This window comes from Anopheles merus, chromosome 3L (genome assembly GCF_017562075.2).
Source record: "Anopheles merus strain MAF chromosome 3L, AmerM5.1, whole genome shotgun sequence".
In the NCBI taxonomy this organism is placed as follows: Eukaryota; Metazoa; Arthropoda; class Insecta; order Diptera; family Culicidae; genus Anopheles; species Anopheles merus.
In genome coordinates this window covers 36,578,950-36,594,169 of record NC_054085.1, presented here as the reverse complement: position 1 = coordinate 36,594,169, position 15,220 = coordinate 36,578,950, and the positions used below count along the sequence as shown (strand labels likewise).

Below are 15,220 nucleotides of genomic sequence, written 5' to 3'. Positions count from 1 at the left end.
TGGACGCGGATGCGGAAAATGGGATGCGACTGGTGAATATGCGCGCAAAAACCAGCAGATGGAACCTGTTTGTGTTGTGCCCCGGTTACCCCGGTGTAGGTCGTCTTCTGTCCAAGTGGGTTTCGGAATTGGGAGCGTTTTGGGGCGCGTTGTAGTGTTGTTTTCGATTTCATTTTTCTTCCCCCCATCTGAGACAAGCGAAATTCGTTTGACACTAAATCCTTTTGGAGGGGAAGCACACGGGGAAAGATGAACGTATTAAAAAACAAACTAATGGGACGGACGACATCTGGAACGCTCTCCGCGTCGCGTTGGTGAAGAATGAGGAAGATCTTCGCCGTTCAAATAAATGTCTCGCGCCAGTGGATGACACTTCATTAAGTGGCGGTGGGGTTAGGACGGTTCGTTTCCCACCCTTCTGTTATAGATCCCCGATACAAAAGGCGTGAAGACGATCTCGCGCTCTGTGTTTCGGTTTCTCCCTCGCCCGATTTGGCTCAACTTGACCATGAACCTCACCCTGACTAACGGCGAACACAGGGTGGAGTGCCCTTTTGCCGAAATTTCAAAGGAAAGGAGAGGAAAAAAACGTATCCCGTTTCAGTTACATGATTTTAAATCCCTCGCTCCACACCTAATAACGGCACAGAGAGACGGTTTTTTTTATCTTTGGCACAAACTGTGTGATGTAGCGGTGACAGCTGTGTGATGGCGTGATACACACGCGATGCGCTCCAAGGGAGATGATGCGTAATTGAGCGCGATCACTTCATGCCCATTAATGGTCGTGTTTGTGTGTCGCCGGTAGGCAAGTGAAAGTAAAAACAGATCGCAACAACATATGGTAATGTTTAGTATGACTTTTTATGTATGGAACATGATGTGAAATATGCAGTACGGTTCAACCACAGAGATGCTCTTAATTAGGATCTGACTCCAATGCTTGTGATTTTGATTTGCAGAATTTCAGCCAATCAGACAAGCGTTTCAAGCTATTGCAGGTTTGGCAGCTCGGGGACAGTTAAAAAACTGTCATTCAGAATTTATAGCATCGCGTTTTCCACACTAAATCTTCCTTTTTTGTTGCTTTCGGAGCTTTCATAGAGAAACGTATCGCCCGAAATGCACACACACCCCATAATCGTTGCCATAAATCAATCGAGGATGTATTTTAATCAACGCTAGCTGCAGCTCGTCCGTTCCCAGCATGCCCGAGCGAATGTGTTGTGCGTACGATAAGTGCCAACGGCTAAACGACGACACATCGCTGACGTTTCCCACGTCACAACTCACTCTACGGCGCGGTACGACACAACCAGAAGAGGCGTCGTCCATCAATCGTTTTTGCCCGTGTTCGATCGGTACGCCTTTGATGGTCCTTCGATGCGGTTCCACACGTCCCCGGGGCAAAACTCATCTCTCTATCTCCCTCCCTTTTTACACTCTGGCTCGGTGCCTTATCAAGCGTGACAACGCCGCGACACAACACCTCGGGCACTGGTGGCCATTCTCTTGCGGATATCATCTCCGAATGTGCACTGTGTGCACTGTGTGATCGCAAACGGTTCGGAACGGCAGAGATAATTAAAGTGAGAGTAAATAGAAAAATTAAAAAATCGACCCACGATCACATCAAAGTGAAGCGACCGAATCGAATGAATTGGACCGTGCAGTGAGGGTTTTTTGCCGACACGCTGCACAAAATCGAACCAGAGATCGCAGGATGATGATACACAAACGCAAAACGTGTGTGTTTGTCTCTCGATGTCCAAAAAGAAGTGGAAAAACCATCATACAATCAGGATAAAATGGTTTGTCTATTTCTTTCGATTCGTGTGTGTTTGCTTGCCGGAGGCATGATTGCATTTTCGCCATCAATTTATTTGCCAATTTGGTGACACTGACACGGACAGCGCGTTTTGTTATGGGTTAATTTAAAAAAGCGAAAGGCATGTGGCAGGAGAAAGTGCAAAAATGCATCTTGTCCGCGAGTAGGGTTGGATAATTCCGGCGAAGAGAAGTATAACAGGGTGTGAATAATACATTCTGTTTTTGGGAGCGAGTTTGTTTAATTGAAACCCATTTTGCTGCACACCCATGTTGCACAACTTAATATCGTTCAATATCTTTGCAGTGTTTTTTTTTCGAATAGAAACGCATTTTAAAAAAATGGTCGCAAAGAGACATTTTGTCGTTGCTGGTTACCAGCACTAAGTGGCCATTTCCAAACAAGAAACTAACTGCATTTGTTGGACGTTTTTCTATACGTGTCCTCCAGAAAAGGGCTGCACACAAGAAGATGGAAAGTTTTGCCAATCGATTGACCACAATCCAAAACCGTATGTGAGAAGATTGTGTGGATGCTTTTTGCAATGTCCCGGCCCTCACATTCATCGCTAATTTCTTTTACTACTTGGGCGATGGGAAACATGGAAGTCGAACACATCTTTCCCCACACAGCAATGTTTAACCCGCATATCTTCTCTGGCTTTTTTAGGGTTTAAATTGACGTGTTTTACCACGTCCGCTAGACTGAGGAGGAGCTCCTTACTTCCTCTCTCTCTTTCTTTGCTAACAGTTCCTGTATGGACATCGTGAAACATTGGTGCAATTATTTGCGTGAGAGAATAAAAACACACCAAGCCAAAGGCCCTGGAAAAACACAGATAATATGCGGGTCGTTGCTCCTGTGTGTGTGTTTGTGTGACCCTTTGGCATTATGAACTTTATCGTCTATTGAATGCTGGAGCGCTGTTGTGGGTGTTGTTGGAGTATTCCACGCTTTGCTTGCACTGCTTTTCCCAACCACATTGCGCGTTATTGCATCTTGTAAAGTGTACTTTTTTGTGTCTGAGTTTTTTCTTGCGCTCCTCTGTAATGACCCATCACCACCCCGCCTAACGAAGGAAGGATGGGCTCTAATGGGTTTCTGATGACGGTGGACTTTTGGTTGTCATGGCCTAGACTGAGAGAAATGAAATATTATCCTTTTGCCCAGGGATTTAGCCAAGGGGGCATGTCAATGTGAGGACGGTTAAGAGTTGTTGGGAGAACTTTTTGATTGCTTTGTAAAAGGTGCAAAATTGGTATTTCCCTAAGACTAAGAATACGTTTGTTTTTCAATCAAGATATCCTCGTTATTGTCTTATTCAATTAAGATATTGTTCTTATGCTCAACTGTTATTAACTGAACTGCAGATAAAATTTTTGCTCCCTTTCACGGAGCAAACTCCTTTGGGACGAAGGATTAGCAGGAAAAAATAATCCTCAAATCCTAAATACATTCGATTGTGATAGAAATCCCAAATCACTTTCTTTCTCTCTCCTGTCAACCTTTCCCCAAAAGAAATCGATTTCGTTTCAAAGAAATCACTCGTAAGATTCCAACAAGGCTCTGCCATACAGGGCGCTTAGCATGTATGTCTTGAAACCCCGCTGTCAGCTTAGCGTCTCGTTGGAATGACGTTGATTTGGAGCAGCTCCCTTGAAAGCCGAAACCACACTCTTAGTAGATTGGCGGCAATTTCATGCGCCCTAGATATCAACCCAATCATAAAGACACAGGACGTGGTTGGCGATAAACAAAACCAAAACAAAAAAAAAAAACAAAAAACTGCCCGAAACAAGCAATCGCTCATGTTCGATTCGGATACGGAATGGGAAATTCTTTCCGTCTCGGGCCGGTGACTTCGTTGTCGTGACCTCCTGGATCTCCTCCGCGGGAGAATGTGGAATGGAAAGTTGAACCGTGGACACTGTGGACCCTGGCGGTGGTGCTGTATAGGACCTCTTTCACTCACCCCGAGGGCACGGTTTGCAAAAAGACGAAGGCTCTGGCAATGCGTATATATCCTCCCGTAGACCCGCACGCACAACGGCTCGCCGAAAAGGGCGCCTCGTATCGTTTTTGGAGGTGAAAGTATCAACCGAGCAGCGGGTCCCCGCGTCCACAGCGATATCTGCAGGTGGTTGATTTGCTCTTCGGTCAGAGCGGAAAGACAGCAGAGTGACCATTGCGTGATGGCGATAAGAAAACGAAAGCAAGCAATAGGTGGGGTTAGGTCGTTTATGTGTCGCACAAGCAAAACCTTCGACAAATATTGAGGTTTGGGTTCAGCCGGTCCAGCACGGACGGAATGAGAGTGTTATCCAGTGCGGTAGATTAAAGAGCGAAGCTTTTTGACAGAATTGGCTTAGCAATGTAGGTTGTGGTTAGCAATTTCCTTAGAGTTGTGATAAGAATTTCGGTACATTTGCTACGATAAAAAAGCAGAGCCCGTTTAGAGAAAGCGTGAGGTTAAAGTTAAATCTTTACATTGTTACATCAGGAAATGATAGAGATAAGGTAAAGTTATCAAGTGACAATGACATGTTGCGTCGGCCCATTAATGGTGAACCTGTGTGCTCGCTTTGCAAGGTGTAAAGCTCACCGAAGCTTATTATCATACCGTTACGCCTTTACGCGATTGAACTGAATTCTTAATCGGTCAAAGGCGATGAGCCGCTTCTTCGCTTCCCGGCCATAGAACAACACTTCATTAAAAGATTAATTACAAGTGGCGGTTCCGCTCAAGTGTGCGTATTAACCACCTTCCGAACTGATTTGAATATTCAAACATTGACTTCGATTTAACTCGTTTTTTCTTCTCCCGCTTTTGCGCGCCCTTATTGTGCGCACCACCAAAGAGCGTGAAGTGGACGCGATTCGCGCTGCAAAGCAGCTTATACACTTTATTGCCAGAATGGGAAAAAAAACTTTTCCCTCCCCGTGACGCCACAAACAGTTCATTCGAAACCACCTCATGTTGGTGGTGGTGAGCGAACTTTATAACGCAGACTGGCTGCCCTGGTCTGTGCCCTTCCGATGAGCGAGCATTATTTTAAGAGCATTTGGGGTAGACTGTTTTTCTCAACAGCTTCCGAATCACGGCATTGAAGGTCATCGTAAATTGGCTTATTTGTAATGGGCGTGGGAGGAAGGGAAGTTGTCTGATGCTTCGCATGCTTATGCTGTGGTATGTTGATGCTCTGGGTAAAGATATTTCACGTGACAAAACGCGTTTCTCGAGCAATCCGATACAGACAGTGCGTGTTTGTCTCAAGTTGAAATACCAAGAAAGAGGATCGTGATGGTATGAAATTTCTTAAATTCGACACTGAGCAGAGCTTCTGCACTTGCCATCTTCGATAGCAAAAAGGGTTGAAATTCTGTATTCTTAACGTTCAACGTTAAAGACCATAGCACGCTCACTATTCTTACGACTCGTCCAAGATTTGTGGTACAAGAACGAAACGGTTGGCTATTAATAGTGATATTTGTAGCGAACGTTGAAATGTACTTCCGCCAATTTGGATCCACCTGCCCGCACTTCGTTGTCGATTGTTTGCCCAAACTGTGTAGAATCTTCCAAGTTTCGTTAAACAAGAGTTGTTGAGTTTCCTTCTTCATTCTGTTCATCTTGTTCGGTCAGAAAAATGACCATTTTCCTTCTCTCGTGTACATTTTTTGCGGCTTCAATGTCTGGTCATTTAGAACCCAATTCAAAATATTACCCTTTTAAAATAAAACGAATGAAGCTTCTTAATTTCCTGCCCAAAACGCTCCAGATCGCAAACACTTTTCCTCGAATCGTTTTCAATTCGTGATAAATTAAACACCATCGATGAGCGCACCGTCGCTTCCTGTGACACGACCTATTTCCGAAAGCTAGGGCCTCCGCACGACGCGAATGTCCGCTTTCATTGCGAATTAATAGCGCAAGATAGATCCCTGATGCGCAAACCCAGGTCGTGTTCACGCTAAATGGAGGATTGTTAAACGCGCCTAGGGCCCCTGTCCCCTGAAAGTCCACCAACCGGGGGGAGAAGATCGTTTGCTGCTGCCATTCTTGTGGCCGGAAAACAGGCGACGAGCAGCAGCAGCAGCATCATCCATCTTGAGAGAGGCGGACAAAATTGATGGTGTCATGTCTCGGGGGGGTCTGTTGGTGAAGAAGAGAAGGACCAGTTGGGGAAGAGGTGATAAAAGTTTACACTTCGCGGTGTCTTGTTCCATTCCGACATCAATCACGATATTTGCGCGCCGCGCCAGCCAGTCTGCGTGAATATGCGCGCGGCCACGACTTACTTCCTCTTCGTTTGGCTGGGAGAGACCGTTTCAAAAAGACCCGGTGGCCGACAAGAGGCGTTGCTGTAAATTGTGCTAGGAGGGAAACTATCATCGACTTTTCCTGCCCCTGGTTGTTGAGCCTCTTGAGCGCGATGGCGATACGGGTCCCGGCGTGAAGGAGCTTTGATTCAATAGCTCAAGTCAACGTCAATTAAATGGATGGCCGATGGGAGGCTCTCGCGGGCTCTTCATCTCACGGTTGAGCCCGCTGACGGTGCAGCATTTAAACCATTACGTGACAAAGTTGGGTATGATTATGTTTTTAATTCTTGTGCGCTTCCTTGTACGTGTCATTACGTTTCTTCAGCAGGATAGCGTGGCGGAGGACTGTTATTGGGTCAGTAATAGCACCTTTTCTCGTCTCGTGCCGGCTGTAGCAAACACTATCCGTAATGAGAAATATCCGACATGACCACTTAAGGGTTTGTGAAGCCTATGTGTTGTGCATCAGCACTTAGAAAATGAAGAACAGAAAAAAAATCACACTGAAACGAGCAGGCGAGCGGTGGAATGGGCATGACCGGCTTTGTGGAAAGTGAGATGTTTTAATGAGACACTCTCTGTCAGGAGCTGCTGCTGCGGCTGTCACCTTTGGGAGCGCTCGGTGTGAATAGACATCTCCCCCTGCCTGCCAGCCTCGGCTGTGCAGATCCTTTCCAGAGAAGAAAAGCTCTTCGCCACCTCAGCTTTGATGACTGGGTGACGAATGTGTGCTATCCGTTTTGTCTGTGTCGTGTCGCGTTTTTTAGTACACCGGAGACAAATGTGCTCTGGAATCAGAGTTTTAATGGATGAGTGGAGGCATTACTTCAATGAGACGGGAGTGACGGGATGAAAAATAACAGCCATTAGGCAAAGCGACACAGTTGCGATACGCGAAAATCGAAGGTGCATTAGAGGAGATGAGTCATTTTTATGATTTGAACGAATGTTGTTACTTGATTGAGTTTCATGGTTACTACATACATTGTTTGTATCAATTTAATTGCGATTTTTATGATTTTGAATCGCTCTAACGCAAAATAAGGAAAATATGTTAATTGACTTTTTTCTTCTTTACTTTACAGGTAATTTAACGACCTTAAAACACTTCATCCTTGCGTTAAGGTAAAATATGGTATTAAACCTACTGATCGATAGCGGATGGGTTATTGCAAAACGCACGCGCGCCCTCTCTGCTCTGCGAGCGACAGCAGCGACTTCAGCCACTCTCTCACTCTCCCTTTCTAACGCACGTTCTCGTTAGAAGCGAAATTACGCATCGCTAGCGCAGCACGCCGTGCGACGAACAAAGCCGCATCAATCCGTCTCGCTCTTTCTTCCTTGTCTTGGGGAGCATAATGTCCAGTGAACGTGTAGTGAGGGCATTGATGCTGACAAACCCATCTTAAAGGGCAGGATCTTGAAGGTCCTGTTTCTTTGTAAACCCCCGTCCGTCGGTTCGCTTTCAAACAGCTGTACCAGGTGGTCGGAATTTTTGAAGCGTCCCTTTACTTTACAAGGGATGTGCAAATTGGTTGAGGTAGCAGTGCTGCAGGGTAGGGCATAAGACGATGGGGTTGTGGTTGCTGTGTACGTGCGTTCAGCTGCTAGAGGAGTATGTTGAATGTTATTTTTATTGTGTATTTAAAGCGTTATTTATCAAAGGAATTGTTTCTTTATGTATTTTAAATTCCATACATTTGCCATATCCCCAATAGCGAACGGCTACAGTGGCAATTTATTTTTCATTCCAATGAGTTCAGCCGTGCTTTGGTTGAGGCACATGCTGCCCAGTATCTCCGTGAGATATTTGAACGAGGCAAAACAAAACGAACTCTGAAGTACAGAGAGGAGAACAACACAGCAAAAAAAAAATCACACCACAAAAGCAATATGTTTTCATTTTCCAGTTGAACATTTTTTAACGCTTGTTCGAAACACGTGCCCCACCATCACCCTGTTCCTCCTCCACATACACCTCCGGTTGGACGGAACGGACGGAGTGGGTGAGCATCATTAATTAATTATTATGGCCTTGTGTTTCTGCCTGTTTGCATTGCTGCTGTGCCGTTTTTTTCGTCTTCTCTTGCACACATCACGATGTTTCCCTCTGGCTCGGGTTTATGTTGTGCTGATTTTCCGTTTTCATTTTCCTTCGTAGCGTTCGTCCGAGGAAGCTGGAGGAGGGCGGAGTAGTGGTGTGACCTTGCTTTTTTTCCTCGTTTCCGTTTGCCGAGATTGCCCGGCAGCGAAGATGCTGCAAGCGCTAGTGAAGATACGAACGAGCAATGCAACTTGAAGTTGTTTTCCGTTTTTTTTTTGCAATGTGAAAACTCAGGGAGCGCTTATGAAAGCGCTTGATCTGCCTCCTCGTGTTTCGATCAGTCAGTCATTGGGTCGGTCGGTCAGTGAGACTTATCGCACGAGATACGAGTCAGCATTGCTGTATTGTGTTGCTTTTTTGCTTGTATGTTTGTTTAACTTGGTGCTATCTTTCATCATTTTCTGCTCGACTCCGTATGTTTTGCACTGGAGATGAGGCAGAAGAACAACTCAGTGTGCTGTACAGAATTGTTTAAAGGGCACCTAATTGGATCTTTAAAGTCTTATATTGCACTTCCCTTCAATTATTGTAACAAGCAAAACGAGACATCCAACATGTCAGAACGTAAGCCCACATTTTATGTTACACGAAACTCATCGCGCCTAAATCCCTGTACCCATGTAAGTGGATCTCGCTGTCGTTGAGATGATGGGTCCCCGTGAAACATACACGCCCCATGTTTGTCATGTTTTGCTTTTATGCGACATTGCACCGTAAAATCAAAGCACCGTGTCATGCAAACGGGTCGAGATGATGGTGAATACACCAGTCGAAAAGGTGCCTCTTAAACCACAAATACCACCCACGGACTCGAACGGCAGAGCGGGAGGGATCAGAGCATCAAACATCGTCCCTTACTTTCCCCGCGTTATTAATGTGATCGTCAAACGTGTTGCGGGATGAAATTGATGAGACGAAGCAGGGGAAATGTGAATAAAATAATTAACCACTGGGATGGACACCATTGCCTACAGGATGAGAGCGGACAGAGAGTAGTAGAGTACGTAAAGGTACGCTTAACTGATGTGAACAAGCGAAAGAGGCGAATCATCACCACCTGACCGACCAGATCGATCATAATTGGAGCTGCGTGATGGTGCGTTTAATGTTTCCGAGTGCTCTCAGTACGCTGGGAATGTTTGAACTCTTTCTAACTCGCCCCATGGCGGTCAGTGTGTGTGTGTGTTGGAGCACATTTGGTGAAAGAAGAAGATCATGATGATGATGGATTTATTATGATCAATTATGGACTCATGTTGAGTATCGGTGATGGAAGATTACAGGAGGCAAGTTTCTCTTTTAGAGCAGCCCATATCAACATTGACGAGCCATGTTTTGGGAGTGTATGATAGGATGTATTGATCCAGGAGTTAGTTTCGAGAGTGTTGAGAGTTATCGACGAAAAAGCGACACGTTAATAAACACCAAGCGTGTGTTGCTCCATGACCTCTAATCACTTTGCATAAATTGACACCTCCATTTTGGATTTCACGGCTTAAGCAAAATTCACAACCACCGCTGCTTGAAGGTTGTGTTGAGTGTGTTGAACCTTTGAAAAGAAAATATCCGTTCATTAGGCCCAAGTCTTTGAGGTGCAAAAATTGAAAGTAAAAACATATACAAACCACTGATGCAATATTGCGAGACAACCGCAAACAAAAACGGTTAAACTAATAAAAAGGGAATTGAAATCGCTCGCTTAAACTGCTCCTCCCCCGGGGGCTAAGGGAACACAGGCAGGCAGCAAGAGAGGGTGCATTAACGTTGATTTCCGGACCTTTAAAAGTCACAGGTAAAGCTCTAATAACCCTCAGCGGTCGCCGGCGCTCCCCCTCTGTGAGGTGTTCACGTCCCGTGAGTGAATCAACATAATAATGATGATTAGAGCCACCCGTTCATTAGTTGTGTGCGGGGCGGAAGAAAACATCTCCATCCAGGCAGGCAATTCATCCCGTAATGGGCCGAACGGTTTCCTAGCAACACAACACCACACCACACAGCGTGACGACGTTGGGATTTGGCAAAGCTCTTAATTTCATGCCCAATTTTTCACTTCTTCACGCAGCAGCGAGCTGAAGTGAAAGCTGGTGTCATATTTTGTTTTTCTTTGCAGCTCCCGCTTCTGGGATGGGTGGATTGTTTTTTGCATATCTCTCTTGAAATTAGGAAAAGGTGGGTTTGTCAGGATGAGAAGAAGCATTCTCCCCAACCGAGCTGCAATTAATGTCAGTTTGGCTCGTGTGCTGTTGGTCGTTTGGTGGGGAAAATTGAAGAAGCGTAAGGATTTAATGGTGTTATTAACGTGTTTGCAGGGAAAAATGGCATCGCTTTAAGTGGTATTTGTCATGCCTGTCGCAGTGTAGATTTTCCCTGGGAATGGAATTCAAAACTGCGCCAAACCAAGCTCATTATTTATTGCTATGAATACACCCGCCCAGCACACGTGCGCTCAATGCCGCAGACACAGTACCGGCGAAGCGACTATATAGCACCTTCACCACTCCCAAAAGATGCGATGAAAGCGATATAATAGAGACTTATTGCCGGGGAAGTCTATCGAGGTGACCATTAATCCATTCCTCCAAACCGCCGACGACACCTTCCTTATTGGTCGGCATGATGAGGGTGGTGTTGGCGCAAGCGTGCTATGAAATTGCCACCGGAAACGATTATGGCCGGGTTTGATCGCGCGTCGCAGATCGCGATCAGTATCGGAACGTGGAGGGCGCCTCGGCGGACGCCAACGATGTGGGTCATTGTTTCCGACACATCCAACACGCGGCCCCTAACCCTGACACCTTCCCAGACAATTGTGTCGCCGCCGCGCATGGACAAACGTTATAGTTTCGAAGCAATGGGCGGGCCGGGGGAGTTGCAGGCGACGAACCTGGGATATTATTGTTGCACTGCCAATAATGCGCGGGTCACTTTCGCTGCAAAAGAGATGTTTGTTCGAGCAATCAGCGCGAGCATTGTGTTCTAAGCTTGTGGCACAAAAGGAGGCCATTGAATGACACTTGAATTGAATAATCGTCGGACTAAAAGCACACAAAGCTTCAAATGATAGTCCACTGTTGAGACACATTTCCGGGTCGCGGGCTTTCCTTCGAAGATGTATTCCCGCTTCCATCTTTCTTCCTGGAGACTGTTCCTACGTTTAATTGCACCGTTTAATGCCCCCTAATGGCTGTCAATTCAGCTGTCCACATCGTGACTGTAATGAGACAGCAATGGGGCGGCTGGTAGGAATCTTTTTAATCGTTAAAATCTTTCTATTTTCTTCATTTCTTTACACCCGAACGATGTTGCAGCACTAGTGGGCTAGTTTCTCTGTTCGTACGTTTAATGCTCACTGCTCTCTAACGATTTACGCGAGAGTACAGAGCGCGCCCTTAAATGCCCATCAACTGCTTCTGCTACTGCTGCTGAATAGCTTATCCCACAAGGAACAAGAGGGTAAAAGTGCATTGCGCGCGCGCGTACCCTGTGTGCACGTGTTTTGCAAAATGCATTTTTGTAGCAAATCCTTTTGCGCTTACCTCCACCTCCTCCCCCTATTTGGTGTTTCTCGCGTCCGATCGACCTCGATTTTTCATCACCTTGCGCGCTGCTGCTACCACCATCCCCCCCTACCCAACCGAGATCACACTGGGAGCGGGAGAATGAAAACACACCAAACACGTAAACGTTGGCACACAGCCTTAGTACACAGGTTGCTTTTGCTCTAAAACGTTTGCGAGGTGATGAAAAGGGGGTGGTCCGTCTCCGGGTGATGATGGTGGCGGCTCCATTCGATCGTTCGATCGTCGTGGGTGCTCGCGCGCAACGAGAGCGGAGATAAGCGGCATGGGAAAGTTCAGTTCGTCCGTAACTTTCTCGGCTCCTTTTTGCTTTTGCGCGCGCTCTGTATGGACTTGTGGACGGAATCCGGCGTGGAAAAACACAACAATTGCATGCTGCCGAGGAGAGTATGCTGGGCACAAGCATACAAACGCTAGAGCTCGCGCGCGCGCGCGCACCAAAGTTCGTTCGTCGTCCGCTCCCGTGGTCTTCTCCCGCGCCTAAAGGTAGGAAAAGCAATCAGCGGAAAGCTAGCCAGATAGGGAAACGATAGATGGATAGTATCGCGCAGTGTGCCGGCTATTGCGGATAATGGAGTGTAAGTAGCTCTTCTGTAGTTGATCGCCGCCGGATGATGGGTTTCTTCTCTGGTGCTGGAGCTGCTGCTCGCTGGCCGCCGACCGGTGGCCCATTGCCTTTAATAGACTTCATCAATCGCTGGGAAAATTAACCCTCCCCTTTGGAATGGGTGTGTGTTGGGGGATGGGAGCTGCGTTGGGTGGCAAGGTTTCGCCCTCAAGCACCACGTATTTGGACCAAGGGAGTCTGACGGTGCTGGTTGCAATCTGCGGGAGCAGATTACCATCTATCGTTTGGGAAGATAATTTTTGATTATGTTTGTTCACAAGTCGTGTCAGATTGCAACGATGCTGGGAGAGTGGGCCCCTAAGAAAATGGCCTTTAAGAACGGCGGAGGAGGTTATTTGCAGTCAAAACCATTACACTTTGCCTGTTTGTATTTGAATACATTAAGCTTGACCTAACGTTCCCAATTCTACCGCAGTCGCAGGGGTTTGCACCTCGCATCGAAGTAATAGAAGGAACTGTTGCAAGATTTTATCGCACTTTTAGTCTTTGTTGCCTTCTTCTCCACGGTGCATGGAATCTCGTCCATGACTTATGGGGAGAGAGAAAAAAAGGGAGGAAAACTTATTTTTATTGCTTTCCTTTCGATATCGTTTCAATCTCTTCGTTGCTGTTGTGTGCCCGTCGTGCCGCCTTTCAGCTAAGCGATTATTTATTTCCCGCGGCACGCGTCACCAGTCACGATCACCACCGTGCACACCACCACCACCCTCCGGGCGCGTCAGGAAAGCTGATAGACGAATGAAATACGGTAGCCAATTTACTCTGACGGTTGGTCTTCTTCAGACGAGCCGCTGCCTTCTTCCTTCCAATTATATCTCCTAGCGGCTGAGCCGTTTAGTTCGCAGTGGGTTATCGATTGAGAGTGATACCGCTGTTTCATGGGGTATGGTTTGCTGCAATTCGAACAATTTAAATTAATCCTTGCAATGAGGTGCATTCGTCAGCAGAGGAATTCTAATCGTTTACTGTTGCAGTAGTACGGATGGATGATGGGCTTTCATGTAGGCTTATGGATGTTGCTCCAAGCGGCACGTGTGATGTAGTGAAGGTTTGATGGGCACAGGAAATTTTATGAAGGCAGGAAAATAAATGACGGGTTCAGTGCAACAAAGTGGTGGACGTTTATTTGACCATGAAATTTTGTGCAAGTCAGTCAGACAGCGGCTTATTTGCATGAGTCAGCATAGCTGTATTGGCAAAGAGAGAAGAGGGAAAAAAGGCATATAAAACAATCTAATAAATAGCCAATGGAAATAGATTGCGCAAATGGATTACTAACCACCATCCGCCTGTCTTGCTACGTGCCTGTAGCTGTTGCGTTCAGATCATTCCCAATAACTGTCTGCTGGGCTGTCTTATTGCACGTGTTCGCCTTAAGTGGAGAGTAATGGTCGCACATGAGTTGTGTACGGTACGTAATGTGTGCCCAACTTCTGATCAGCTGGTGTGTGTGTATATCCAGATCGGCACCCAAGTACAAGACAACAACTATTTCCTTTGTGACGAAACCACCACTATTCCATGCTGTTGCATAAATTGGAACGAATTGCTCTATCAACCATCGATCCCGTTTCTTCCACGCTTGTGTGTGTGTGTTTACACTGAAGTGCACCCATTATTTCATAACACTCCTCTACTCCCTTTAACGACCTTTGCCTTCTGACAAAAACACATCTAAAAAACGACGCGACGCAATGAAGGAGTTGCAATTGTTGGGCAAATCAATTCACACCCATTCCCAGACACATGGCCACGAGCGCATAAAAACAATTTGTGTGCGCACAATCCGTGTTTGTTTTATGCGACCGGCAGACGATAGGCAACCCCCATGTTGTTAGCCTTGATTTACTTCAATAAAAGCGAAACAGAAGTGGAGAGGAGTGCACTTCTCGACATTTTTGCCAACATTGGCACTTCAATTGCGACAAGGGCAGTAGGGAAGAAACAATCGAACGCGTGTTGTGTTACGTTTCAATGTTTGAAGTTATGTTCAGAACTCAGAAAAACATGGTTGGATGAGAGCTCAAGATGAGGTTTTTTTTTGGGTAGAGTTAGTGTTGGGAGTGTCTGGTGGTTAGAATTGACGTGTGGGTGTTGCGGAATTACCTTTTCAAGCAATTCCAGCTGCGTTTTTTGCGAAGTCTACAAACAATCCATTGAATCTTGTCCCCTAGTACCTGAGGATTTTCGCGTACATCTCAGTTCACGATCGGCAACAACGATTAGTCTCCCATCCGATCGATCGATACGGAGACAAACATGATCGTCGGAACACAATGGGTCGTTTATCTTCATTTTAACGATATCTTTATCGAGTACTCCCCTACGAGGAAGATCGTCTGACTAGCAGCGGGCAATGCAGCCTTCCACTCCATGTTGCTGATTGAAATGAAGTGCCCCAAGTGCGATCGTGCACTCACTAAACCTTTCCATACGCGGTGCTCTTATATCATCATCGTAGCGATGTGCCTTATGCTATTGCCATGGTAAGAGATCATCATCGTCGTCTATTTTCTTCCCATTCTGGAGGAGGGAAATACTTAAATGGAAACGACGGATTGGTGCTAATAGGTTCGCCGCCAGCGTGCCGTTTTGGTGATCGATCTTTTTGGCTAGGAGGAGGAGGAGGCACTAGGCGTATATTCCTCTAACTCATCCGTTCTTTGGGCACGATCTTTTCGTGGGGTGGTTAGGAAATTAAATTTTATTTCACTTTCCATCCAACTCGAGATCGAATCGAAGATGATCATCGCCCC

At 46.2% G+C, this 15,220-nt stretch overlaps 1 protein-coding gene and 1 non-coding gene across 15 annotated transcripts in view; both read left to right on the top strand.

Annotated features, from left to right (window-relative positions):
* The window catches only part of LOC121598438 (dnaJ homolog subfamily B member 6), a 67,172-nt gene that overhangs the window by 40,133 nt on the left and 11,819 nt on the right, over window positions 1–15,220 (top strand). The window lies entirely within an intron of this gene.
* On the top strand, window positions 7,486–7,654 carry LOC121600699. Its single transcript, XR_006005868.1, has one exon. It is a non-coding gene; the product is annotated as a U4atac minor spliceosomal RNA (small nuclear RNA).